Consider the following 27,283-nt stretch of genomic DNA (forward strand, 5'->3'; position numbering starts at 1 on the left):
CGCCAACATTCTGTACAACCTCAATGTGACGTCCCAACTGCAACACTTAGTGATATGAACAATAAAGGCAAGCATGCTAAACACTTTCTTAACCACTTAGTCTATCTGTGATACAACTTTCAAAGAAATATATACCTGAATCTGAGGTCTCTGTTCCACAACACTACTTAGGGCCCTACCGTTTACTATATGAGTCCTGCCCTTATTTGTTTTACTAAATGCAATACCTTGCAATTATCCAAATTAAACTCCATTTGACCCTCCTCAACCTGTTGATCCAATTGATCAAGATCCCTTTGTAATTTTAGATAACCTTCTTCACTGTTGCCTATACCAACAATATTGGTGTCATCTGCAAACTTACTAACTGTGCCTCCTAAGTTCTCACCCAAATCATGTGTATAAATGACAGATAAAAGTGGAAAAGCCAAAATGCAACTCATCAGAGTCAACATGGTTTTATGAAGAGTAAATTATGTTTAACTAATTTGGTAGAGTTGTTTGGAGACATAACAAGCCGAGTAGGTACTGGGGGTACTGTTCCCTCTCTGGTTGGCAACCTGTAACTAGTTGGGTGCCACAGGGTTCGGTCTTCAGGCCCGAACTATTTACAATCTATTAATGACTTGGATGCAGGGATGAAAACATTACAGCAAAATTTGCAGATAACATTAAAATTGGTGGGGGAGTAAATGGAAATGAATGTGAGGTTATTCATTTTGTTCAGAGGAATAGGAAGGCAACTTAATATCTAAATGGAGAGGAACTTCAGAGTGCTTCAGTGCGGGAGAATCTGGGTGTCTTTGTGCATGAATCACAGAAAACTGATATGTAGGTGCAGCAGGTAATCAGGAAAGCAAATGAAATTTTGTCATTTATTGCTGAAAGTATGAAGAGTATAAAGTAGAGGAACGTTGCTGCAATCGTACAACATATTAATGAGGCTGCACATGGAGTAATGTACACAATTTTAGTCTCCTAATTTGAGGAGGATATAGTTGTATTGGAGGCAGTTCAGAGGAGGTTCACCAGATTGATTCCAGAGATGAGGTGTTTGTTTTATGAAGAGAAATTGAGCAGTCTAGACCTACACACTCTTTTGAAGAATGAAAGGAAATCTGATTGAAGTATATAAGATGCTAAAGGGAATTGACAAAGTACATGTAAAGAGTACGTTTCCTCATGTGAGGCAATCTACAATAAGAGGTCATAGTTTTAGAATAAGGCGTAGCAGATTTAAAACTGTCATGAATCTGTGGAATTCATTCCCTCAGTGAGTTGGATATGGGACATGCAATTTAAGGAGGAGATAGACAGATTTATAATGAGTAATAGGTTGAAGCGTTATGGAAAGTGGGCAGGAAAGTGGACTTGAGGCCGAAATGAGATCAGTTGTGATCATATTAACTGGCAGAACAGGTTTGAGGGGCAGAATTGCTTACTACTCCTCCTGGTTCTTCAGTCCCACCACTAAAACCACTTCTGCATGTGCCTGATGGCCAACTCGATGGTTGACCTACTGAGCTGATGGTCTTGAGCCAAATCCCTATCTGCACCTCTGTCTTCCAGAGAGAGATCAGTACCCATTTCAACAAGGATCTTTGCCTTGTTCCCTTGATCCATTCATGCAAATTAGGGACTGGATTGAGGATCTGAGGCAGCCTTGACTGGTGGAAGGTGAAGGTGTCGCGCCAGTAGCTAATAAAGTGAATGTGTACATAGAGGACACTATTGTGACCATAAACCAGTTGGATGCTGAGAGTGGAAACTCTTCCTGGTGATGACTCTTATTGGCTGGTTATTGGATGTTTTGCTGGGCCACTTAGATGAATCATAGAACCCCTACAGAGTGGAAGCAGGCCATTTGGCTCACTAAATCCACACCAACCCTTCAAGGTCATGTGACTCCCCCACCCTATCCGTGTAAGCCTACATTTCCCAGGCTAATCCACCTAGCTTGCAAATTCCTGGACACTATGGGCAATTTAGCATGGCCAATGTTTAGACTGTGGGAGGAAACTGGAGTACCCGACAGAAACCCACACAGACGCAGGGAGAATGTGCAAACTCCACACAGATAATCTTCTGAGGCTGGAATTGAACTTGGCTCCTTGACACTCCGAGGCAGCAGTGCTAACCACTGAGCCACCGTGCTGCACTTAGCTGCACCAAAATGATGCCCTACACTTTGGGGAATCCACTGATGGAGGTAAATCCCACAGCTCCCTGTGCCTGAAAAGCGTGGAATTGAAGCTGTATCTTTGGCTGGAAAGGGAAAGCTAGCAGGGACCCTTCTGTCGATCGAGCTGGTTTTGAATTGAATCACAGGTGGACTGTTGTAACACTCAGATTGTACCATTAAAAGACTCATGACACCTGCAGCTTAACAGTAATCGATAGCCTCAGCCAACTGCAGTTAAACTCCAACCTTTCACTCTGATGAAAATATTGAGAAAAAAACTTCCATTCTAAGTACAGAATACAAGCGTAAACTTCATATAAAACACCAAGATAGAGTCTAAAATATGCAAAATGGATATCTTTTACTGTTTCTTGTCTCATGTGTCAGATTGCTTATCCAGACCAGGAAGGTCATCGATTTTCATCCAATTCATCTACAGTTCTGGAAATTTAGGATTGAGCAGCTCTTCTGCTGCTTTGGAGCTAGACTGTTTAGTGTCTCAGGGGACAATTTATAAAGATTTATCCAGCCTTAACAGATGTAGTCGCTCCTGTTTTCTCTGCGTGCATTTTACAGCAGAGTCATGGAATCATAGAAATGTACAGCATGGAAACAGACCCCTCGGTCTAACTCATCCATGCCAACCAGATTTTTTTTAGTTAAAAAATATACTTTATTCATAGAATATACAAAAAATAAGCACATTTATACACTTACCCAGTCCCGCGAGCTGCTCTGGGTTACCCTGGGGCTACGCACATGAACTAAAGGAGAAAAGCAAAAGCAGAAACAAAGAAGGACAAAGAAAATACCCCGGCGGTCGTCACCCGCACAGTCCCCATTGGGGAAGGTCTCAGCTGGGCCCAGGTACCTAGTGGGGCCCCCTGTTACGTTGTGGTCGAGTGGTCTTTCCCCACTGCGCCTTGGTGGCGGCTGCCCCAAGCTTTAGCGCGTCCCTCAGCACGTAGTCCTGGACCTTGGAGTGCGCCAGTCTGCAACACTCGGTCGGGGTCAGTTCTTTCAGCTGGCAGACCAGCAAGTTGCGGGCAGACCAAAGAGCATCTTTCACCCATGCCAACCAGATATCCTAAATTAATCTGGTCCCACTTGCCAGCATTAGGCCCATATCCCTCTAAACCCTTCCTATTCACAGACCCATCCAGATGCCTTTTAAATGTTGCAATTGTACTAGCCTCCACCCCTTCCTCTGGCAATTCATTCTATTACAAGCACCACCCTCTGTGTAAAAAAGATGCCCCTTAGGTCCCTTTAATATCCATCCCCTTTCACCTTAAAACGATACCCTCTGGCTTTGGACTCCCCTACCTGGGAAAAAGACCTTGGCTATTCAGCCTATCCATGCCCATCATGATTTTATGAACTTGCGTAAGGTCACCCCTCAGCTTCTGACTCTCCAGAGAAAATAACCCCTGCCTATTCAGCCTCTCCTTTATAGCTCAAACCCTCCAATGCTGACAACATCCTTGTAAATCTTTTCTGAACCCTTTCAAATTTCAGAACAACTTTCTTACAGCAGGGAGACCAGAACTGAATGCAATACTCTATAAGTAGTTTAACCAATGTCCTGCATCGCCCCATAATGACCTCGCAAATCCTATACTCAATGCACTGACCAATAAAGGCAAGTGAACCAAACATCACCCTCACCACATTGTCTACCTCCAACTCTCCTTTCAAGGAACTATGAACCTGCACTCCAAAGTCTCTTTGTCAGGCAACACTCCCCAGGACCTTACCATTAAGTTGAATAAGTCCTGCCCTGATTTGCCCTATCAAAATTCAGCACCTCACATTTATGTAAATTAGAGATGAGGGCTATATTTCTTGTCCCCATCAGGAACAATGCTTATAGCATTCCTCATTTCAGCAAGAGGCATTGCTACAAGACATGCCCCAGCCTACAGCTCTCTTCTAAGTCTGGGTTACCCTCATAAAAAAAATACATTTTTGCTGACTCAACCAACTTGAATGTTTCTGCTCACCTGTAGCGCTTTGAATTTTTGGAGGAACAAGAGTCTCAGATTTTCCAATTCTGTAGTATTTTTCTCACTGCTGTGGCTCCTGATTGGTTAATTCACTGCTATTAGCTTCCAAAATTTCTCCAACATCTTTCTCTCTTCACTTTCTTCATCCAAGCTGTTTTCACCAAATCAAACATCTGCATTGCTTCGGAAACATTATATTTGCTTTTGAAGTCGTGAAACACATATGCATATTCAGGTCAACTTTCCTTCCTCATGCCACTTCTACAGGATTGGTCTGAGCCCCACTGATGATATCAGTGGCATTCTTAAATTTGAAAGCATACAAATTGACGGCTTATTATCACCATCGGATTCTCAGATTAATTTAGCAGACATCTTCATCAGATAGTAGGCCATGAAGGCAGGGATGCAAAACCAGGCAGGATGCAAAATAGATAATGGGAACTGCAGATTCTGGAGAATCCAAGATAATAAAGTGTGGAGCTGGATGAACACAACAGGCCAAGTAGTATCTCAGGAGCACAAAAGCTGACGTTTTGGACCTGGACACTTCATCAGAAAAGGGGGAGGGGGAGAGGGATCTGAAATAAATAGGGAGAGAGGCGGAGGCGGATCAAAGATGGATAGTGGTGAAGGTAGGTGGAGAGGAGACAGATAAGTTAAAGAGGTGGGGATGGAGCGAGTAGAGGTGAGTGTAGGTGGGGAGGTAGGGAGTGGATTGGTCAGTCCGGGGAGGATGGACAGGCCAGGGGGGCAGGATGAGGTTAGTAGCAAAATAAGCATTTGTTCCATTCCTACCAGACTGATTATATCTGATGAGTTTTCTGTGGGAAAAAAACAATTTTATTTTAAGAACATATCAAAGGGCTGTTTGAATTTTTAAAAAAGTAACATTTCTGGAACGTAAAATTATGCAAAAGCCATACATTGAAAAGAAAATGAACCTAAATATAAACATTGATCACTTGATGTCGGGGGAACCACTTTTTCAAAGTTTCTCCTAAATAATTTTGCCCTATCCAATGTGTGCAGGGTCAGTTAGCTCAGATGGCTTACAATGTGATGCAAATGATATCGACAAAACGTGTTCATTTCCTGTACCGGCTGTGGTATGTCTTGGGGCTTATCTCTTTTATCTGTCCCATTGTAATAACATAGCCGCACAGAAAGACCTAATCGTGATCAAGACCTGCTGAGAGCCATGAATAACAACTACAGGACACTACCTGAAGAAAAGTATTCCATTGATTTGATACTGATATATACATGAACATAAAAGTACTTTTGGCTCATCCAGTTCCTTTTTGGATTTTGACACTGCTTTTCAATGAAGAAAGTGATGAACTTGAATGCTGAAGAAAGTCAGCAACGTATAAGAATCATAGATTCATACAACACAGAAACAGAGCCTTTGGTACAACTAGTCCATGCCAAACATAATCCCAAACTAAACTAGGCCCACCTGCCTGCTCCCGCAGACCTTCAAACCTTTCCTATTCATGCATTCATCTAAGTGTCTTTTAAACGTTGCAACAGTGCCTGCATCTACCAATCCCTCAGGAAGTTCATTCCACATGTGACCCACATTCTGTGTAAAGGAATTTTCCCCTCCTGTCTTTTTCAAATCTCTCTCTTCTCACCTTAAAAATATGACCCTAGGGAAAAGATACCTACCATTAACCCTCTCTATACCGTTCATGATTTTATAAACCTCAGTAAGATCACTTCTAAACCTCCTATGCTCCAGTGAAGAAAGTCCAAGCCTATCAAGCCTTTACTTATAACTCAAACCTTCCATACCCAACAACATCCTGGTAAATCTCTTCTGAACCCTCACTAGCTTAATAATATCCTTCCTTTAACAGTGTGACCAGAACTGGACACACTATTCCAGAAGAGGCCTCACCAATGTCCTGTACAACCTTAACATGACTCCTACACTCAAAGTACTGAGCAATGAAGGCAGTGAGGAAAGTGAACAGTTGTAGTTTGCAGTGGGTGGTTGAAGATGCAGGATGCTTCAATTCTGATGGAAAAAATAAAATCAGGGAAGTGTGATGATGACAGGGAACCTTGACCAGTTAAAAAAAACTGTCGATTCGGGGCTAGAAATTCTGTTAGAAGTAAAGGTAAAGTCACCAGAGTCCCAAAGGACCATAGGGCTGCTCTCTCTCATTAGAAGGAGATGACTAGTGGTGTTTTAACCTGAGGGTCTCCATCCCTTAGGTGTGGGATGAAGTTGAGAAGGTATGACATTCATAGTGACTTCAGCTGATGCAGGAATTGAACCCACGCTGGAACTGGAACTCATGTTATTACATGCATTTCATGGGTGAGCCATTCATTTAATCTGCAAATAAAAGTATGTTCAAAATCAAACAAATCAAGCTATTATATAAGGGCAGTCTCAGTAGTAAGTATACCCTTTCATTTAAATGTTCTCCTTTTCATTTATTATTGCATAAAATTTATTAGAATCATAAATATTAGAAGAATGAGTTTAGAAGAATGAGAGGTGATCGCATTGAAATGTATAGGATTCTTAAGAGGTTTGACAGGGTAAATGTTGAGATGATGTTTCCCCTCATGGCAGAGTTTAGGACCAGAAGGCATAATCTCAGAATAGAGGGGTGCCCATTTAAGACTGAGATGAGTTGGAATTTCTATGCTCAGAGTGCCATGCATCTTTGGAACTCCTTGCCACAGAGAGCTGTGGGGCATAGCCATATCTTTACAGCATCCCTACAGTGTGAACACAGGCCCCCGGCCCAAAAAGTCCACAGCAACTCTCCAAACAGCATTCCACTCAGACCCACCCCTACCCCTTTCCCCTGTAACTCACCTAATCTACCCATCCCTGAACGCTATGGGCAATTTAGCCTGTCCAATTCACCTAACCTGCATGTCTTTGGACTGTGGGAGGAAACCCGCACAGTCGTCTGAGGTGGGAATCAAACCCAGGTCCCTGGCGCTATGAGGCAACAGTGCTAACCACTGAATCATCTCACCATCCTTGTGTACATTTAAGGCTCTGATAGATTCTTGATCTATCAAGGAATTGAAGGTCAACAGGAAAGTGCTGGAAAGTGGACATAAGGAATGTTAGATCAGCCATGATCCTATGGAATGGCACAGCAGGCTCAGGGGGCTGAATGGCCTACTTCTGTTCCTATTTCTTATGGTGTTTTATATTCTTAACTGCTACGCAATAAATTATATTATAAATTTATCATTCGATAACCTTGTAAGTAAACAATGGGCCTAAAACACCAAAATATATTTGAGTAGTAGTGTAAAACTAATGTTTTTGTAGTTAAATTGCCCCCAGTCTTAAAGTTGTACCTAGAAATTGCCATGAGGAGCACATCTGCTTGAATTCTTAACATGTTTGTTTCAGTTTCTATTTTTGCTATTTTACCAAAATCATTAAAAGTTTGTTAAAACAAATTGAATCATGTTTCACTTAAAATAACTGAGTGAACTTTGATACAAGTATGTTAACATTCAAACAGTATCATGGCATCAATTTCCAAACTTGATTCTCTTGCTGCATGTTCACTGCCCAGGACCTTACTTGATTTTGTTTGAAGTTGTTGTTGTCTTTCTCTCTATTTGACTTATCTGACTTTACATTTCTCCAGGCTGTCAGTCCTGACTGACACTAACCTGCCATGTTACATCTGACCTCTGCTGAGGAGATTGTTATGTCTGGATTTGAGGACTGTTTTGTATCTCACTGCTAGTTCCACGTGGCTGACCCAGCAATCTTGCCACCCAGTGTGTTAAAATTTTAATTGTAGGTGGCAAAGCTTTCTCTGATCAATTGATTTCAATTTTTATTACTTTTTTTTATCCTTTTTCTCTTGTATCAATAAATTAAAGACCTGCCTTGCAATGCTTTTCTCCTTTCAAAGATTAGACAAATTGCACGGAAACCTGTCAAATGAGAAACTGGATTGAGCAGTAACTGCTGGAGGGTATGAGTTGTACGGGGGTGGCCTGTTAGACAAGGGTAGAATTCCTTCTTCTGGGTATGTGCCACTTGTCTATAGATTTTGTGACATCAGTACAGACAGAATTTGTCATCCACAAATTTACAGCTTATTCTTGGTTTCTTTGAAACTCCTTTTCAGAAAGAAAAAAAAGCAATATAAAACATCCAGTTACTGGATGTGTTCCATTTACTGCTTGATTGAAACGTATTGCCCACCACTGTCGTCCAGCTATGAACACTATAATATGGAACAGAGATTAGAATGAAATTATCATAGTTTGAAGGCATTTACTCAGTGGCAGCCGTAGCATAAACCTGCAGCTGAGATAATCCATTAGCTTCTGCATGTGCAGTATTATTACTGTATATTATGTACGTTTCATTTATACTACTTCGCACACCAGCCACGCTGACAGATAGGTAATTACTCTCTGCGCCAATGAACACTTATCAGCAGACTGCTGTTTATTGCTGAAATGAAGTGCGCTTGTCAGTCAAGGTCACCGATTGTGTGTCCTCTTTTAATTGTTTTTTTCACAGTTGTTGAACCTCACTTACATTTGTTGTTTCAAGTTACTGGATGTGAGGGTGCAACAATGTACATTGTCATCGCAATACGTCACAACACTTACTTTTTATCGTGTTAGTTATTACATTGGAAAGCAGGTGAGAGAATTTGTTTTCTTCGTCTGATTGTCCATCAATTTTATTAAAGTAGGAGCAAATTACTGCACATGCTGGAATCTGAACTGAAAGACAACAAAATGCTAGAGGGTCATAACGGGCCGGATGCTGCAGATCCGCTGTGATTTCCAGCATTTTTTTTGGTTTCAGTTGTACAAAAGCACTGTGTTGGAAGCTGCAGTTCTTATCCGTAAATGGATATACATGTATTCGATTTCATTAGCGAGTCTGATTTATATGCAGTTCCACAACGCTGCATCTCTGCTCAGAGCACGCCTTTCTTTCTCTTTACGCTCTGTCTTAGACTTGTCATTCGAAACGTAAGGTTTATTCTTAGCATGTATGCTGCAGTAATGAGCAGCTATTAACGACTGTACAAACTTGTGTGACATGACTGATCTAAAACTATTTTATTAAATGCAACATCATTCTAACTTTATGGTCTTCCGAGGATTTTCACTTCTGGGACAGGTAACTTCTTGAATTTTGCAAAACCATGTTCAAGTTCCTAAATATCCTATGCGCATTAACCACTTTTGATCCTTTGTTGGGAACAGTGTATCAAACTCTACCTAATTTTCAGAGAAATAAACCCATTTTGACTCCCCAAACTTCGAAGCTTAATATAGTCATTGCATCCACTATAAATCTCTGGGCCTTCAACTCATTTCTGACCTGCTGTTTCGTGTGGCTTGCCCAGATCTTGTCCCATAGTAATAACCTTTTGGGTCAGCTCAGATTATTGGCACAGGCCCACATTCATTGCTGGATGTCTTAATTTCAAATGGTGCTGAATTCCACTGATAATCAAATGTTAGCATTTGATTTTTTTTTGAAAACCCAGGTCAAAATGAATGAACTGAATGAATATTTCCTGAAATGACTGCAACACAAAGAGTTTCACTCACTTGTCTCTATTCAATTCTATAAATTGCAAGCTTGTAACCTTTGTGGAATTGTAAAACTGCTTCCCAAAGGTAATTTTATTACTTTTAGCCAGTTGATGAGTAGATTAAAATATTTTTAAAAATTGTTTTAAATTTGGGATAAAGTGAGGTTATACATATGAAGTTACTTAAGATAATAGTGGAAAAATGAAGTTTTATGTCCTGAAACTTTAATGAGCTACTCTTAAGAATGAGTTTAATAATTGTAATTTCTATGTAAATACAACACTGTGAAAGAGCTTTTGAAAGGTAATTTTTAATTATATATTTTTAAATCTTTTATTAGCAAGGTAATGTGGAATTGTATTTATATATGTACACATTTGTTTGTTCCATTAATTTGAATTTCCTCAGTGAAAACACTCTTTATAAATTGCTGCATAAGGTGGCATTTTAAGAGTTCTGGTAGATTTGAAGACCTGTTTTAACCTAGCAACATTTTTTATTAGTTCCTGTAGATGGCATAGCATTAATTACCCTGACACTAATTAAAACTGCATCAAACAAATACCATCGAGTTCCTCAGGGGACAACAGAAGGCTGTTTAAAATAATTACTGGACCTTCATGCATGTGTGAAGTTTTCATTTCTCTTCAGATCATGCCATGAGAGTGTTAATAATGATTAAAAAAGAACTTTCCTGTCATTCCTGCAGTTTTTTTAAAAGATGTACCTTTGAGGACAGACTGATGGGTATGGAATTTCTATTGTCAGACAAACAAATTCAGGTCTTCTTTAGTCACTAAAGCTCATTTTGAAAGACCTGGAACAGGTGTTCATATCCAGGTTTTCATATGATTATGCATTAGCTTATGGTGGCAAAGCCTTCATTAACCACCTACTGACAGGCCATAGGTAGTTACTTTGTTACTTCTGAGACAAAACTAAATTTGTGCATCAAAATACTGATGCTTTGTTTAATTAAAATAAGGACACTATTTGTGACCGTGCATTATTTTGTTAGTTTTAATGACCTTAAATTGAGACATTCACTTTATAAAATCCACACTCTTTCATAAAAGTTTTCAACATAATGTAATATGACAGCAGGAGTAGACTACATGGTCTCCAGGACGAATTTAACCAGCCACTTATCAAAGGTTAATTTTCTCATTCCAGGGACAAGATTAGTGAATAAAATAAAAGAGGTGTGGATGCTGGAAAGCTGAAACAAAGACAGAAATTGCTGGAGAAACTCAGCAAGTCTGGCAGTGTCTGTGGAGAGAAAGCAGAGTTAATTTTTTGAGTACAGTGACCCTTCCTCAGAACTGGATTTACAAATATGGTGAATCTTTGCTATTCCACCTCCAATAAATATGTCTTTACTTTCAAGGTGGAAACTGAAACTATTCTCAGTGCCCCAGGTATCCTTTCACCAATGCAAACAATTGTAAGAAATCTTCAGGCTTCCATATTCTTGTAGTGGATTTCTCTTGCAATGAAATTCAACATGATATTTGTCTTCCTAATTGGTTTCTATCTTTGCATGCTAATTTTGGGTTCTTTGTGCAAAATGTACTAGAGACCATCTTAATGAGGTTGTTGACTAGCTCGCCAAGCCAGCTTGTTTTCATTCAGACGCTTCAGCACCATGCTAGGTAACATCATCAATGAGCCCTCCCATGAAGCAGTGTTGTTCTACTCCATTTAGTATTTATATGATCCGGTCTGTTGAGGTGTTTTGTGTCATTTCTGATTCTTCTTTGCAAGTGTTTGTGTCTGGGGTCTAACTCCACATGCTTATCAATTGCATTATGGATGGAGAATCAGGCCTCTAGGAATCCTACAATTCCAGATTTTTTTGTTCTCCTTCCCACCTCGATTTGTATCATCAGCAAGCTCAGGCACTCTGCAGATGAACTCTGTCTACATCATTAATGCGGTTTGAGTCCTCTGCACTGCACCTTAGTTACAACATTGGCTGCTGCCTGTCATCTTGAAAATTTCCAATTTGTGTCTACTCGCTGCTTCTTGTCCATTAACCAATCCTCTCAAGGCTAACGTATTAAATCCAACTCCTGGAGCTTTATCACCATTTTGTGTGGCACATTCCTGAATACCTTTTGGAAATCCATGTGTACCACACGTATCGATCTAACTTCATCAAACCTACTGGTTACATCATCAATCAGCACAACTATATTTGTTAAATGAAATTCCACTGTTAAAAATCCTGGTTTATTTTCTTTGATCAAAGAGAAAGGTTTTGCATAAACACGGAATGCATATTAGAATTATAATCCCTACAGCGTGGAAGCATGCCATTAAGCCCACTGAGTCCATGTCATCCAGACCACCCACTTCCTACCCTAACCCTGCATTTCCCATGGCTCATCCACTTAAACTGCACACGCCTGAACACTATGGACAATTTAGCATGGCCAATGCCCCTGCCCTGGCCATTTTTGAACTGTTGGAGGCAACTGGAGCACCCGGAGGAAACGCACGCAGTCACGGGGAGAATGTGCACACAGACAGTCACCCGAGGGTGGAGTGGAACCCAGTTCCCTGGTGCTGTGAGGCAGCAGTCTGAAATCAATTAATTGGTATCTGTCAGTCACTTGTATCTTAATTTCCAGCTCTCTAACAAAAGCCTAATGATAATTAAGTTCACGCACAGTGTGAACTATGCACACTTTCGGAACAAAGCAGAAAACTAAAGAAACAAAACAGAAAATGATGGAAAAGCTCAGCAGATCTGACAGCATCTGTGGAGAGAAATCAGAGTTAAAGTTTCAGGTCCAGGGACCTTTCCTCGGTTTTTGTTTCTTTTTTCCAGCATCTGCAGTGCTTTGAAGTTTTCTTTAGGAAAACAGAAGTGATTGTTGCAAACTTTGCCACAAATTGCTCACATGTGAATAACCGGTTGGTAGTAAGAGATGGAGTGAGCCCTATTAGAGATAAAGAGGATTTTTGTAAACTTAGAAGTGTAGAGCAAGGCTAACATACTTGAGGATTTGTAACAATGTTTGCCACGGTATAGGAATCTGACAAAATTGGCAGAATTGGAGAAGGTAGCAGTAACGGATGGATTAGCATTGAGAGGCAAAAAAGGCTGACTATGCATTGAAAGAATAATTGCCTAAATCGAAATAGCTTGCACCCATGGCTTTGTGGAACTGATTTAATGGACTGAATGGCCTGCATCTGCTGCTACATGTTGTTGATCTTAGGCTGCTAAGCGAATCGAGGTGGAGATGACGAAAAGACTTGCAATAATCTTGCCGTGATACAAGGAGGTTTGGAATATGAATTCAATAAAAATCTGAAATTAAGATTCTGACGTTGTTGATGGTCAGGAAAATCCCATCTGATTCACTAATGTCCTTTAGGGAAGGAAACTGCCATCCTTACCTGGTCTGGTTTACATGTGACTCCAGACCCACAGCAATGTGGTTGGCTCTTAACTGACCTCTAGGATGATTAATAAATGTTGGTCTACACAGTGACTCCCTCATCACATGCAAAAAAAAAAGGAAAAAACAGAAAATAGCAACCCTTTCTGTTCTAATACATTGAACAGTTCTGGCAAAAGTCTTAAACATTTAAATTTAAGAGAAAACGGCGTAATTTGTGTAATCGCTCATCCTAACTTAATCCCTGAAATCCAAGATTCATTCTTGTAAACTGCATACTTCTCCCCCAAGGCCATTCCATCCTCCTGAAGATGTGGCACTCAGATGTACGTGCAGTGTGCCAAGTGGAGCCTAACCAGAGCTTTCCACAACTGCAGCATAATGCCTGCATCCTTATACTCCAGTCCTCCAGACATAAAGGCCAGCAAAACAGGTGGCTGTGTTGATAGTCAGTCAAGGTGCAAAACGGGAGGCCAAGGGGCCCCAAATGTGTGTCCACCTCAAGGCTTGGGCAATGTATTCAAAGGTTTCTTGATTATTTTCTGCATCCGTTAGTGACATTTTAAAGATCTACGTACCTGAACCCCCTCAAGTCCTTTTGGTCTTCCACTGTATTTAACTTCATACCATCCAGAATGTACGCTGATCTATGTTTTCTCAGTCCAAACTGGACAACCTTGTATGTAGTTATGCTGAAGTTCATCTGTTGCAGTTTTGCTCATTCACCTAAATAATCAATATCCTTTGTAATTTTACATAATCAGCTACACGGTCTACAGTGCTGCCCAACTTTTTCCAGCAGTTTCTGTTTTTATGTCAGATTTCCAGCATCTGCAGTATTTTCTTTCACTGACAGCAAGGACATGTTTAGGTACCCATTGATAAAGCAGCCCCTTTCATTTGCGGGAAGTGAATGGAGTGTTTGAAGTGGTTGCTCAGTTTGAGAACAGGTTCAGTCAAGTTGCAGTTATGGTAAATGGAAACTGCTTGGGTCTCTGTTCAAGGATGAATCAAGACCCTACAAAATCCCTTTGGTAGGGAATGGAAAAGTAAAGAGATTGAATGCGGTATAAAATATTTGCTCAGGCAAACTTTTTTGTCTACTGTCCAAAAGAAACAAAAACAAATTACTTTATTTGTCTTGGGAGTACAAACATGATACATCAGAGCAGAAATACGTCATTTGGCCCCTCGAGCCTGCACTGCTATTTTGGGAATCTTCCTGGTGTTTGCTTTCGTGGCAACATTGGCCCATTTTGTTGATTATGAAGTGCCGAGGTTGTGATCAACTTCATGTTTATTTTCATCAGTTGTTCAGTTCTGCTCATTTGAAGTTTAAAAGAGATGCTGTTTGTTCTTTATATTTTCCACACTCTGACTGCTCAGCTGTGAGGTAGCCTTGTGACGTTATTTTAAACCCATTGTGAGCATTTGCCCTTATCGCTAAGGAATTGAAAACCCAAATGCCAGAGGGAGAAGGTGAGCCTGTTATCTCAGGTAATCCATCAAATAATGCAAATTCTGCTGCTGTGTCTGTATGATATTTATAACGGCATGTTTAAAGGCAGTAGTTAATACATAATACATCTCAATAGCAAGATCAACACTTGCTCATAAATCTTGAAACTCCTCTGACCTTAGTTTTTGTTGATGATTTCCAAATGTTCCATAAATCTCAACATTTTTATCAATAGTAGGAACCATGCAAAGGTTTGTTGTGAAATGTTGCTTCTACAGGAGAAAAGGATTAACATACGAGTCAAAAATAACCCAATCATTTTAGTGAACAAAGTAGGAGCTAGAAACAAAATAGAATAAGAAAGATTGCTTTGCATATCATGCTCCCAAGTGGTGAGACCAACAATGCAATGTTAAAGTGGCAGACCCTGTATCAAGAGATGGTGGAATCTGCTTAGCAATCATTGTGTACTATTTAAAACCTCATTCTTGGGATACGGCCATCACTGTTTCACCCAGTGTTTGTTTCCTATCCCTGATTGCTGTTGAAGTTGTACTCATTGAGGGGATTGGAGAATATATAATCCTAACCTTAACTTGTGCCTTGTAGAGTCAGAAGGTAAGTTACTTGCTGTCCGGCACATGTAGAATTCACTTGCTGACAGGAGTGAGAACATATTGCTTTGAGATTTCTCAGTCTACTTTGTTTTTGATTTTCAGGAGCTACCTGTTTTGTTTTCAGGATTGTTTTCATTTTTACAGACTCCTTCAACAGGTGAAAAGTAGTCATGTAGTAACAGTTTCTTAGGGTGATTAACAAGACATTTAGCGCACTTGCCTTCATTGCTCAGTCTATTGATTATGGGGGAGCATTATGTTAAGGTCATACAAGGTGTCGGTGAGGCCTCTGCTGTAGTATTGTGTAGCATTCTGGTCGTCCTGACTTAGGAAGGATATTATTAAATTGAAGATGGTGCGGAAAAGATTTACCAGGATGTTGCCAGGACTAGAGAGTTTGAGTTATGAGGAGAGGCTGGATAGGCTGGGATTTTTTCCACTGGAGTGTAGAAGTTTGAGAGGTGACCTTATAAAATCATGAGGGGCATAGTTAATAGCAAAGGTCTTTACCTTAGGGTGGGAGAATTCAAAACTAGGGGGCATATGTTTCAGGAGAGAGGAGTAAGATTTAAAAGAGACCTGAGCGGCAATGTTTTCACACAGGGAATGGTTCGTAAGTGAAATGAACTGCCAGAGGAAGCGGCAGATGCAGGTACAGTCACAACATTTAAAAGATGTTTGGACAGGTACATGCATTGGAAAGGTTTGGAGAGATTTGAGCCAAACACAGGCATATGGGACTAGTTCAGTTTGGGAAACTTGGTCATTGTGGACTAAATGGACTGAAGGGTCTGTCTCTGTGCTGTATGACTGTAAGACTCTATGACTGTAAATGGTTTCTTAAAATCCATATAGACAGCATCCATGCATTTCCTTTAGTAATACTCTCTGTTACTCCATCAAAACTTCCATCAGCTTGGTGAAGCATGATCTGCCTTTACAAATCTGTGCTGGCTATCCTTAATATCCAAACTTCTCAAGTGCTTGTTGATTCTTTTTTCCTCCTTGATTATTGTTTCTAAAGCTTCACCCACGAGTGATAATCAAATTAAGTAGCCTGTAGTGACCAGGAGGGATCTTGCATTTCTCATTGAAGATCCAGCCAGCTGAATGAACTGAATAAAAACGTTAGATTTGCCACTCTTTAATTTATTTGCACTGCAAGATTGGAAGATTATGGAAAGCTATTTATTATCTCCAACTCAACTTTGTTTTACAATCCTGATAAAAGGCATTTGGACCAGCTGACATAGCCAATCCAAGTGCAATCAACTTGTCCCGCCTCCAAATTTCCATCAAATCCATTACTTCTATTATCTGCCTTCTACTTGACAGTTTTGCTATATTCCAGATACATCGACGACATTTTCTTCCGTTGGACTCATGGCAAGGAATCACTGAAACAACTATATAGCGATACCAACAAGTTTCATCCCAGCATCAGATTTACCATAGACTGCTCTTCAGAATTAGTCTCATTCTTGGACACCCGCAACTGCACCAAGGAGGACACTTCAGTACCTCACTCCACCGCACTTCCACGGACAACCTCACGATGCTGTACTTCTCTAGCTTCCACCCGAAACATGTTAAAGAATGCATCCCCTTCAGATAACCCCTGCACGTACTCAGGATATACTCAGACAATGAGGAACACGATAGATACCTAAAGATGTTGAAAGATGCCCTCATAAAAATGGGATGCAATGCTCAACTCATCAATCGCCAGTTCTGACATGCCACAGCAAAAATCTGCAACAAAATCTTCAGAAGACAAACACAGGATATGACCAATAGAGTACTCTTTGTCCTCTGGTACTTCCTGGACTGGGGAGACTATATCATGTCCTTCACAGCCTTCAACATGTCATCAGTGACAATGAACATCTCACTGAGATCATCTCTGTGCCTCCACTTCTCACTTTCAAATAACCACCAAACCTTAAACGGACCAATATTCTCAGCAACCTACCCAACCTTCAGGACAACATCGACCACAACACTCTACAACCCTGCCATGGCAACCTCTGCAAGACATGTCAGATCTTTTGACATGGACACTGCCATCACACGTGGGAACACCATGCATCACCTACATGACAGATACGCATGTGACTCAGCCAATGTTGTCTATCTCGTCAGCTGCAGGAAAGGATGCCCCAAGGCATGGTATATTGGTGAAACAATGCATACCCTATGACAACGGATGAATGGACACTGTGCAACAATCGCCAGACAGGAATGTTTCCTCCCAGTCAAGGAACATTTCAGCGGTCAAGGACATTCGGCCTCGGATCTTAAGGTAAACATCCTCCAAGGTGGACTTTGGGATACACAACAACGCAGAGTCACTGAGCAGAGGCTGATAGACAAGGTCAGTACCCATGAAGATGACCTCAACTGTGATCTTGGGTTCATGTTGCACTACAGGTGACCCCACCACACTGCTCTGTACCTGTAATATCTTCCTTACTGTCCTGTTTTGACAACATCACCTTGATAAATTGCGATGATCTTTCTACCTTAGTGAGTTTGTTATGTTTTGGATTACTGGTTACTTTGGTTAGACTCTCAGCATGAGACACTTGTACCTAGTGTATTATCCCAACTATTTTGTTTGTCTCCAGCAACATCTTACTTTCAATTTTTGCAATTATCTCTCTGCCTCAATTAATCAGATTATAAGTCATCTCTTGACTTGGTTTTCAGCTGTTGACACTTTACTGACACCATCTGACACTTTGGATTGCCTACAAAGACTTATTATTCAGCACTCCACTCATACCCTTTGTATGATCTTTTGATCTTTCTGCCTGTAAATTTTGTGCCTGTGTACTTCACCTGCTGAAGGAACGGCACCGCAAAAGCTTGTGATTTCAAATAGACCAGTTCAACTATGACCTGGTGTCATGTGACCTCTGACCGTGTCCACCCCAGTCCAACACAGGCACCTCCACATCACTTGATGGTTCGTCATTATCATTCTAGTAAATGCCCATTCAACATGCTGAAGTATTTTTGCCTTGCCCTCTGAACCTGAACCTGTTCTCCTCTTTGGCCTTAATATGCCCCACTCCACCTTTTAATTCCTGCTTACTATTTACATCTTAGTAGAACGTGTTTGGGTTCAGTATGATGTCGATCGCTATTCTCTTCTCATTTTATTTTCCTCTTGAGCTCACTTTGAATTTGCCCTGGTTCTTGCTTAAAAGAAATCACCTGACATACGTCATTCACCTTCTTTTCATGAGTCATTATATTCTCCCTACTTTTAAAAGGGTTTGATTTCCTATATTTCATCCCTGTTGGAATGTACCTTAGCTGTTTCTGAAATGACTCCGTCATAAAAATTTGCCCATTTGTCCACTACAGTTTCTCATTTCAGTTGTTGGTTTATATTTACTCTAGCTAGATGCCCTCAGAGCCCACTGAAAGTAGCCCCATTATTTCTCTTTAATTCATTCACATAGGCTTCACTGACTCAGTCAGCATTAATTACGCCCCCCCCACAAATTGCAGTCACCAAGGCAATGATAAGCTGCCTTCGTGAAGCACTGCAGCCCACGTGAAGGAGATACACCCACAGTATTGGTAGAAAGGGAGTTCCAGGATTTTGAGCCAGTAACTCCTAAGGAACGGCAAAGTAGTTCTAAGTCAAAAATGAAACCAGACGGTGCTGGAAAAACCCAGTAGGTCTGGCAGCATCTGTGTAGAGAAGGCAAAGTTAATGTTTCAGGTCCAGTGCTGAAGAAGGGTCACTGGACCCAAACTGTTAACTATGCTTTCTCTCCTCAGGTGCTGCCAGACCCTGCTGAGTTTTTCCAGCAATGTCTGTTTTTATTATTTCCAGCATCAGCAGTTCTTTGGCTTTTTTCTAGCTCTAAGTCAGGATAGTTGGCGCAAAACTTCATGGTGGTGTTCCTATCCATCTGCTGCTGTTGTCCTTCTAGATGGCAAAAGTCACATGTTTGGAAGGTACTGTTGAAGAAGCCTTCATGAGTCAATGCAGTGCCTCCTGTAAATGGTATACACTGGCATTTCAGTGCAACAGTGAGGGAGGGAATTAATTTTAATGCGTTGAATGGGTTGCCTATCAAATATTTTGCTTTTTCCTTGATAATATTCAAATTGGGTGTGACTGGAGTTGTACTCATTCAGGTAAATGTGAGAGTCATTGTCCTCACTAGTACCTATTAGATTGTGGACAAACTTTGAGAGCTAAGAGGCAAATTTCTCGCTGCAAAATCCCTAGCCTTAACTTGCTGTCGTACCTATTGTATTTATATTGAAGGTTTGGCTAAGTTTCTGGACAATGTCAAACCCTAGAATGTTAATAGTTTAGGCTGTTCATTGCATTCAATGTTATTAGTCTAACCCTTGTGGTATAGTGATCACCCTCACCTAAGTGTAACTATTTGAGCCGCTCTGTGAACAATGTGCAGCATTCTACGTTTTATCCGTAAACTTCACCAAAGGCTTTGATCTCATCAGCTGTGATCGACTCTTTTTAAACTTTGGCAGTACTCCTAGCCTCATCTCATTTTTATACACAAATATATAGTTTTGTCAATTACAGCAGAGCAACATTTTTATTCATTTTTGGGATGCAAGCGTCACTGGCTAGGCCAGTATTTAATGCCCATCTTTAATTGCCCAGAGGCCTGTCAAGGGTCAATCACATTGCAGTGGGCCAGACCAGGTAGGGATGGCAAATTTCCTTCCCTGAAGGGCATCAGTGAACCATACGGGTTTCCAACAGTAACATTTGATATATACCACAACTTCTGGCTCACTTTCTTCTGGCTGCAGATATTACATACTATGTTTATAATATCTTTTATCCTGACACCAGGGAAGTTACCCACTATCCAACTTTCACAATGTCCACCTCCATAGATCCCTCAATGTTGCTACCCAAGTTGATAGGGTTGTTAAGAAGGCGTATGGTGTGTTGGCTTTCATTGGCAAGACAATTGAGTTTTAAGAGCCGTGAGGTTATGCTGCAGCTGTATAAAACCCTGGTTAGACCAAACTTGGAATATTGTGTTCATTTCTGGTCGCCTCATTATAGGAAGGATGTGGAAGCTTTAGGGAGGGTGCAGAGGAGATTTACCAGGACGCTGCCTGGACTGGAGGGCAGGTCTTACGAGGAAAGGTTGAGGGAGCTAGGTCTTTTTTCATTGGGGCGAAGAAGAATGACAGGAGACTTGATAGAAGTATACAAGATGGTGAGAGGCATAGATAGAGTGGATAGTCAGAGACTTTTTCCCAGGGTGGAAATGACTGTTATGAGGGGGCATAATTTTAAGGTGATTGGAGGAAGGTATAGGGGAGATGTCAGAAGCAGGTTCTTCACACAGAGAATGGTGGGTGTGTGTGGACTGCGCTGTAAGCGGGTGGTACTGAAGTCAGATACTTTAGAGACTCTTAAGTGACTCTTGGATAGGCACATGGAGGATAGTAAAATGTAGGGTATGCAGGGTAGATTGATCTTAGTAGGATAATAGGTCAGCACAACATTGTGGGCCGAAGGGCCTGTACTGTGTTGTACTGTTCTATGTTCTAAAGTATGGATAAATTGGATAAAGCCAAAGGAAGTGGTGGGAAAATGGCAGAAATCTTAAACAATTGCTTTGTTTCACTGTTTACTAGGGAGATGGATGAGGTGGATATTGTCATCAAAAGATGAGATTTAAGATTATATGGTCACATTTGCAATAAAAGGGAGAAATATTAAATAAATAAAGGAAGCACAAACATATCTAACTTGGGGTCAGATCGACTGCAATTGGTTTTTAGTATAATCTACAGAATTGAGAACAGTGACTGATTTTCAATGAATTAAATTTCTTATAATGACTGTATTTCTTTATTCTCTGTTCCCTCTTGTGCATCAATTGACCATTAGTGCGCTGGTCTGAATTGCATTCCTTTTAAGGTGCCATCTCCCCCAAAGGTCTCCCAAAAGGACTGACTACCTATCTGAGAGTGATGTATACCTTAAATACGCCTGACTGACTGATTCACCTTTTACAGATGGCCACCCATTTATTATCCTGAGCTGTCCCTGCTTGTGCAATGATGGCTGCATGAGCAAGTGACTCAGGAAGCGCTCATATTCCTGATATTGCCCTGTGATGCCAGCTGCCCTTCAAACTTGCAAATCCTAATCTCAAGGTGTTCTGGCTGGAGGTGTTTCCCCCACAGATTGTCCTTCAAGACACCTGAAGTGGCCTGTGGTTCCCACATGATGAAAGGATGAAGGACAAGTTTCTGAGGGCTTCCGGTCCACCTTTTACTTCTTGCTTGTTGTTTTTTCTTAGTATTTCAATTACATTAATGCCATTGGACCTGCTTTGCATTAATACTCTTATTGATTCACTTGTTGTTATATCAATTCTGATTCAGGCTTTAAATTCCTAGTCCTTACTTGAAAGAATGCTCTCAGTTAGAGTGGAAAAGAGGAATGTTCACCAACCAATCACTTACCCATTCTCCACTGATGTCTTGACAGTGAATTCCTTAAAGCCTCTTACCCACCCAGCCTAAACTCTTACACTTCTGTCAGATTCCCTCTGCCTTCAGTCCTAGGCCTACCCGATTACCCTGGAACCTGCCCTCTCATCATTTCACCAGTCTCACTGTGTCCTCTTTCTGAATCTTCCATCTGACCTTCTTGTGCTCTCATTATTCAAAAGAATGTCAAGCCACCTTCTTTCGTTAAGAAAATAACTTGTGACTTTTTTTGCATTTTTTTTCCACTTGGATTAATGCAGCCTGCTTTTAAGTTGGAAACAGCATTGTAAAACATGGGCTCCAACTTGTTGAAAAGCTCAAAGGATTAATTTTCCGGTGAATCAAATACCAAAATGTTCTTTTCCCGGTATCTCCTTATGATGGCAGCTTCATTTCACTTGATTGAAATTATTCAACATAAGGTCATTGATTATTCCAAATATAAAAATTAAATCCTGGCGAAAGATTGGTTATGTGGGAAGAGGTACCACAGGGCAATTGTATACAGACGCTCAGTAAAGCTTTATCCTTTAGTTTTATGACGAGAACCCCTTTGTTGAGGGCTACAGAAGTGTTGATATCTTCAATGAAGGAGATAGAATGAGCTCATTGAAACTGGCAACAAAGTAATATTTACTTTCATACTTCCTTTACCACCAGGCCATCGGGGTCAAAATATTAATAAAATTATTTTGAAATGTTTTATAGGCATATGGAAGGAATTAATAGAAGGAAAATGATAAATTGCGTGATTTGTATACTATCTGTGGGCGAGACTCGGTGCTAGGTGTGTACAACTGAAAGCTGTAACCTTACAGAAAGTTAAAAATATGAATAGATATTTTTAAACAACTTGTTCATACATGTTCTGACAAACCTCTGAAACAGATGGGACTTGAATTTAGGTCTTCTTGGAGGGAGGGAGGTGGAGGTGCGGGGGGTGGGGTGGGGGCAGTAGACTATCACTGCCTCACCAGAGCCATAAAGTATTCATCTATCACTCCTAACTTACCACATCATTGTGTTTATAGCGCTAATATAGTCGTGGATTGGGATTAATGACTAGAGACCATTCTGCTATACTGATTCCCAATTAAAGATCCATAAATGTGCAAGTGGAATGGGTGTCAAAGCAGAATAAATCCCTGGCAAAAATAAACATTAAAAACAATTCCAAAGACCTGACCAACAGTCTGAGGAGCCTAAAATGAAGATAGGCCCACGGGATTACTTCCAATAAAGTATTGAATGAATTGTGTAGTATTATAAATGAGGCTAGACTCTTTTTTTGGTGCTATGATTCTCTTAAACAAAAGATGTTATAAGCCTTCACATACTTTACTTCCAACAATAATAAAGTTCTTAGGTAATTGAGACCCTATTAAAATCATTTTAAAGCTGATCATAAAATTCAATGTACCAATTCAATTTCTTTTGGCTTTTTATCTTTCTTTGACATTGAGATATTAATACTAATAAAACAAAAATGAGGAGCACAGATTTTACTACTGGTCTTAAAATGTAGCATTATGCTCTATCTGCTATCAGAATTCTGTGTTAGTGAGTTTCTGCAGTAAAAGAGGTCAGAAGGGTTATCACTGAGCAGTGTACCACCTAAATCTCTCATTTGGCTATTGAATCGGAATTGTATTCATATCTTATTCAGCTGTTGTGAAGTACCTGAAAGTCAAAAAAGTGCAAGTGTTACTTTTCCTGGTCTCTGGGGATAATATGCTCTTTATTTCCACCACAAAACAGCCAACCAATGGAGAAGGGAAACATTAATCCTCTTAAATCAACTGTGAACAACAAATAAGAGCTGGTTAAACATTAAGTAGCACTTTGAATGCAGCACCCAGACTGTCCTGTGTCAAATTGATAGAGGATTGGATTTTACAGAGTGAGGAAGAACAAGGGATTAAATCATACCATAAAGAATCAATGAGAGAAAGTGTACAGGTGGGAGAGAATGACCGCAGAAGCTGGAATCTGTTCTGAAAACTACAAATGCTGGAGATCACAGTGGATCAGGCAGCATCCTTGCAGAGAGAGCAAGCTAAAGAATGTGAAGCCTTAGATGACTGTTCAGAGCTCTGAGGAAGGGTCATCTCAGCTCAAAACGTTAGCTTGCTTTTTCTTTGTGGGTGCTGCTCGACTTGCTGTGATCTCCAGCATTTGTTGTTTTCACAGAAAGTGTACGTCCCTCCCTGAGAAACATTTGTTGCAAGTAGGGAAGAGATGGCGGAAAAATTACCAGGAGTAATAGGAACTGCAGATGCTGGAGAATCTGAGATACGAGGCGTGGAGCTGGATGGCCATAGCAGGCCAAGCAGCATCTTATGAGCAGAAAAGCTGACATTTTGGGCCTAGATCAGTCAGGTTCCATAGCCCTTTAAAGGCTGACTGATGTTTACGGCTGTCAAAATCATAGAATCATACAGTGCAAGTGAGGTCCTTTGGCCCATTGCATTGCGCAGACTAAAAGGGCGCATCACAACTTCCTGCAGCAGAGGATTCCAATGAGTCACAAGACAATATGTGAAGAAGGTTCTGCTCATCCTGGCCATCTGTATTGAACCCCGTTTATACTGTGTAGCTGTGTTCTAGAATCACCAGAATAGCAAAGTAAAGTCCCAGCTTCTACTGCGTCAAGTCCCCTTGAGTTTTGTTAAGGTTGCTTCTAATGCTTCACAATTCCAGTGAGTACAAGTCCAACCTACTCAACCTCTTCTCCTCAGAAAGTCTTTCCATGACAGGACCAACCTAATGAGCCTTCTCTGGACTGCCTTCAATGTCAGTATGTCTTTCCTTAGATAAGGGAACCAAGACTGTTCCCAGGAGTCTAGACGTATAGCAGACCCTGAGTTACAAATGGGATCCATTCTGGAGTAGTTTGCAAATCAGAAGACAATGCAGAACATCATAAAGCAACCATTTGTAAGAACAGGAAATGTTTGTAGTTTGGGTCTTTAAAATTACACTCTTGTATGGAATTGTGTTTGTAAATGTGACTGTTTTTAAGTCAGATTTTGGTAACTTGGGGACCCCATAAACAAACTAGTGTTTTGTACAATTTTGGCGAGATTTCCCTACTTTTATACACCGTTACATTTGAAAGAATCGCCACCATTCTATTTGCCTTCCCTGTTACCTGCTGAACTTGGATGCTAGCCCTTTGTGATTTGTGCATGAGGATTTCCAAATCGTTTTATGCTGTAGCTTTCTGTAGTCTTTCTCCACTTAAATAAATGTTCAACTCCTCTGTTCTTCCTGCCAAAGTACATTAGGTCACATTTCCCCACATTATATTCCATCTGACAAGTATTTTTCCTCAGATTTGACTTATTTATAAACTGCTGTGCACTCCTTGTGTCATCCTCACTGCTTCCCCTCCCATCTATTTTTGTGTCATCCATAACTCTAGGGTCAGGACATTCAGCTCTCTCATCCAGATCATTATATGTACACATATTGTAAATAATAACGGCCCTAGCTGTGAACCCTGTACACTCCATTAGTTTTAGGTACCATCCTGAAAATAAACCCTTATCCCATCTTTCTATCTTCTAACAGTTAACCAATTCTCTACTTATACTAAGACCACCAGCACCATGAGGTGTTATAAATGAGCCTCAGATATGGCACCTTATTGAATGCCTTTTGGAAATCCAAATATATTGCATTCACTGTTTCCTCTTTATGCTTGTTATGTCCTCAAAAAAATTCCAACAAATTTGTCAAGTCTAATTTCACTTTCACAAAGCCATGTTGACTCTTTTTGATCATATCTCGAAACAGTTTGTTACTACAGCCTTTATAATAGACAGTATTGTTTTCCCAATGGCTGATGTAAAGGGTAGCTGTTGTTTGTTTTGCCCCCTTCCTTTTTCACATAAGATTGTCTTATTGGCAGTTTTCTATCCCTCGAGGACATTGCCAGAGTCTATGGATTGTTAGATCCACTTTCTCTGTGACTACTTACCAGGATGCAGCCTAGGGGCTTATCAACCTTTAACCCCATTAGTTTTACCTGTACATTTTTTCGTGACTGATTGTTGTATATTTTTTGTCTGCAAATAATTATATTGATAGTCCACCACGAGAGAAAACATCCATGTGACTGAAGAACAAATAGCAAGCAGACCCCCCCCCTCCCAGCACAATGCCTATGTAAATGAAAAGGCGAAGGGGGAGGGTAGGGACCAAATTAAAATAGAATTGGAGGTGGAGATAAAGCACGCCCCACCCCGAGGTGCCCACCTCTCCCGAAAGAGGTCAAGAGAGTTGGTGGAAAGTGATTGTTCTATAGTATTTACTCCCTCCCTCATCCATTTATCTCCTCAATTATTTCATATCTTTAGTGTCTTCCACCATGAAGACTGATGTAAAATATTTCTTCAACCCCTCTGCTATCTCCTGGCTCTCCAATATTACTTTTCCAGTCACATTCTCCAAGGGACTGGTGTATACTTTAGCCGCTCTCCTCCTTTATATGTATTTAATATATATTTCCCGTCTGTTTTGTTATTATATGCTAGTTTTCCCTCAAGGTTTATTTTCTGTTATGTTTTTGGTCATCTTTTGTTGATTTTTAAAACCTTCCCAATCTTCTGCTTCACACTAATCTCTGTCATATTGTGTTTTTCTTTATTTAATACTGTCCTTAACTCTCCTGATTAACTATGGTAGGTTTACTCTCTTCCTAGAATCCTTCTTCCTCACTATGATATATACTTGTTGTGAGTCTCAGACTATTTTCATAAACTCTGCCATTCTTTTTCAACTGTATTTTATGCTTTACTCCTTTCCCAGCCCCACTCCAGCTACTTCAGCCCTCATTCCTTTGGCATTACCCTTATTTACGTTTAATACAGTGTTCCTCACCACATACAGACTAATGTGAAAAACGCACTGGGGGAAATTGGGAAGGAATTGCTCACTGTACCTGCATACATGCAGGCACACACACACACATGGCAGAAACCAAACGCAGACTGGGGTGACCGCTTTGCAGAACACCTCCGGTCCATGTGCTCCAGTGCATCAGTGACTGTCAGTGCAAATTGGAGGAAAAACATCTCATTTTCAGACTAGGCACTTTACAACCTTCTGAATCTAACATTGAGTTCAGCACCTTCAAATTGTGAAGCCACTTGCCTTCCTTCCCTTTCTTTTAGCTGGTTGTATTCTTTGTCACCATGTTCTCTCTCCCCTCCCCCACCCCAGTGGGACTGTCTGTTCTTACAAGTCTGGCAGGTAGACACACCATTGTTCTGCCATTCGGACATTTCGATCACTTAATCTGAATTTCAGTGTCCTTTCTGTCCCAGCACTCCACCTAGCCCCCACTAGTGCATAATTGCTGTCCCCTCTACACTTCACATCAGTTCTGATGAAGAGTCAGCCTGCCCTCTCTCCATGGATGCTGCCTGACCATCTGTGATCTCCAGCATTTTTTTCAGTACGGACACACATACAGAGACACTCTCTCTCTCTCTGTCTTTCTGTCTCACACACGCGCA

General features: G+C 40.7%; 1 protein-coding gene across 4 annotated transcripts in view; it reads left to right on the forward strand.

The window, feature by feature from the left end:
• The window catches only part of LOC125452090 (cytochrome P450 7B1), a 277,642-nt gene that overhangs the window by 181,376 nt on the left and 68,983 nt on the right, over nt 1-27,283 (forward strand). The window contains exon 1 of one of the 4 annotated variants that reach the window (XM_059645893.1): nt 17,531-17,619. The exons of the other annotated variants lie outside the window; for them this stretch is intronic. The gene's annotated coding sequence lies outside the window, so the exon portion shown is untranslated. Of the gene's footprint in view, nt 1-17,530; nt 17,620-27,283 lie in introns of those variants that run through there. 4 annotated transcript variants of the gene reach the window in all.

Source organism: Stegostoma tigrinum, chromosome 5, assembly GCF_030684315.1.
Source record: "Stegostoma tigrinum isolate sSteTig4 chromosome 5, sSteTig4.hap1, whole genome shotgun sequence".
Lineage (NCBI taxonomy): Eukaryota > Metazoa > Chordata > Chondrichthyes > Orectolobiformes > Stegostomatidae > Stegostoma > Stegostoma tigrinum.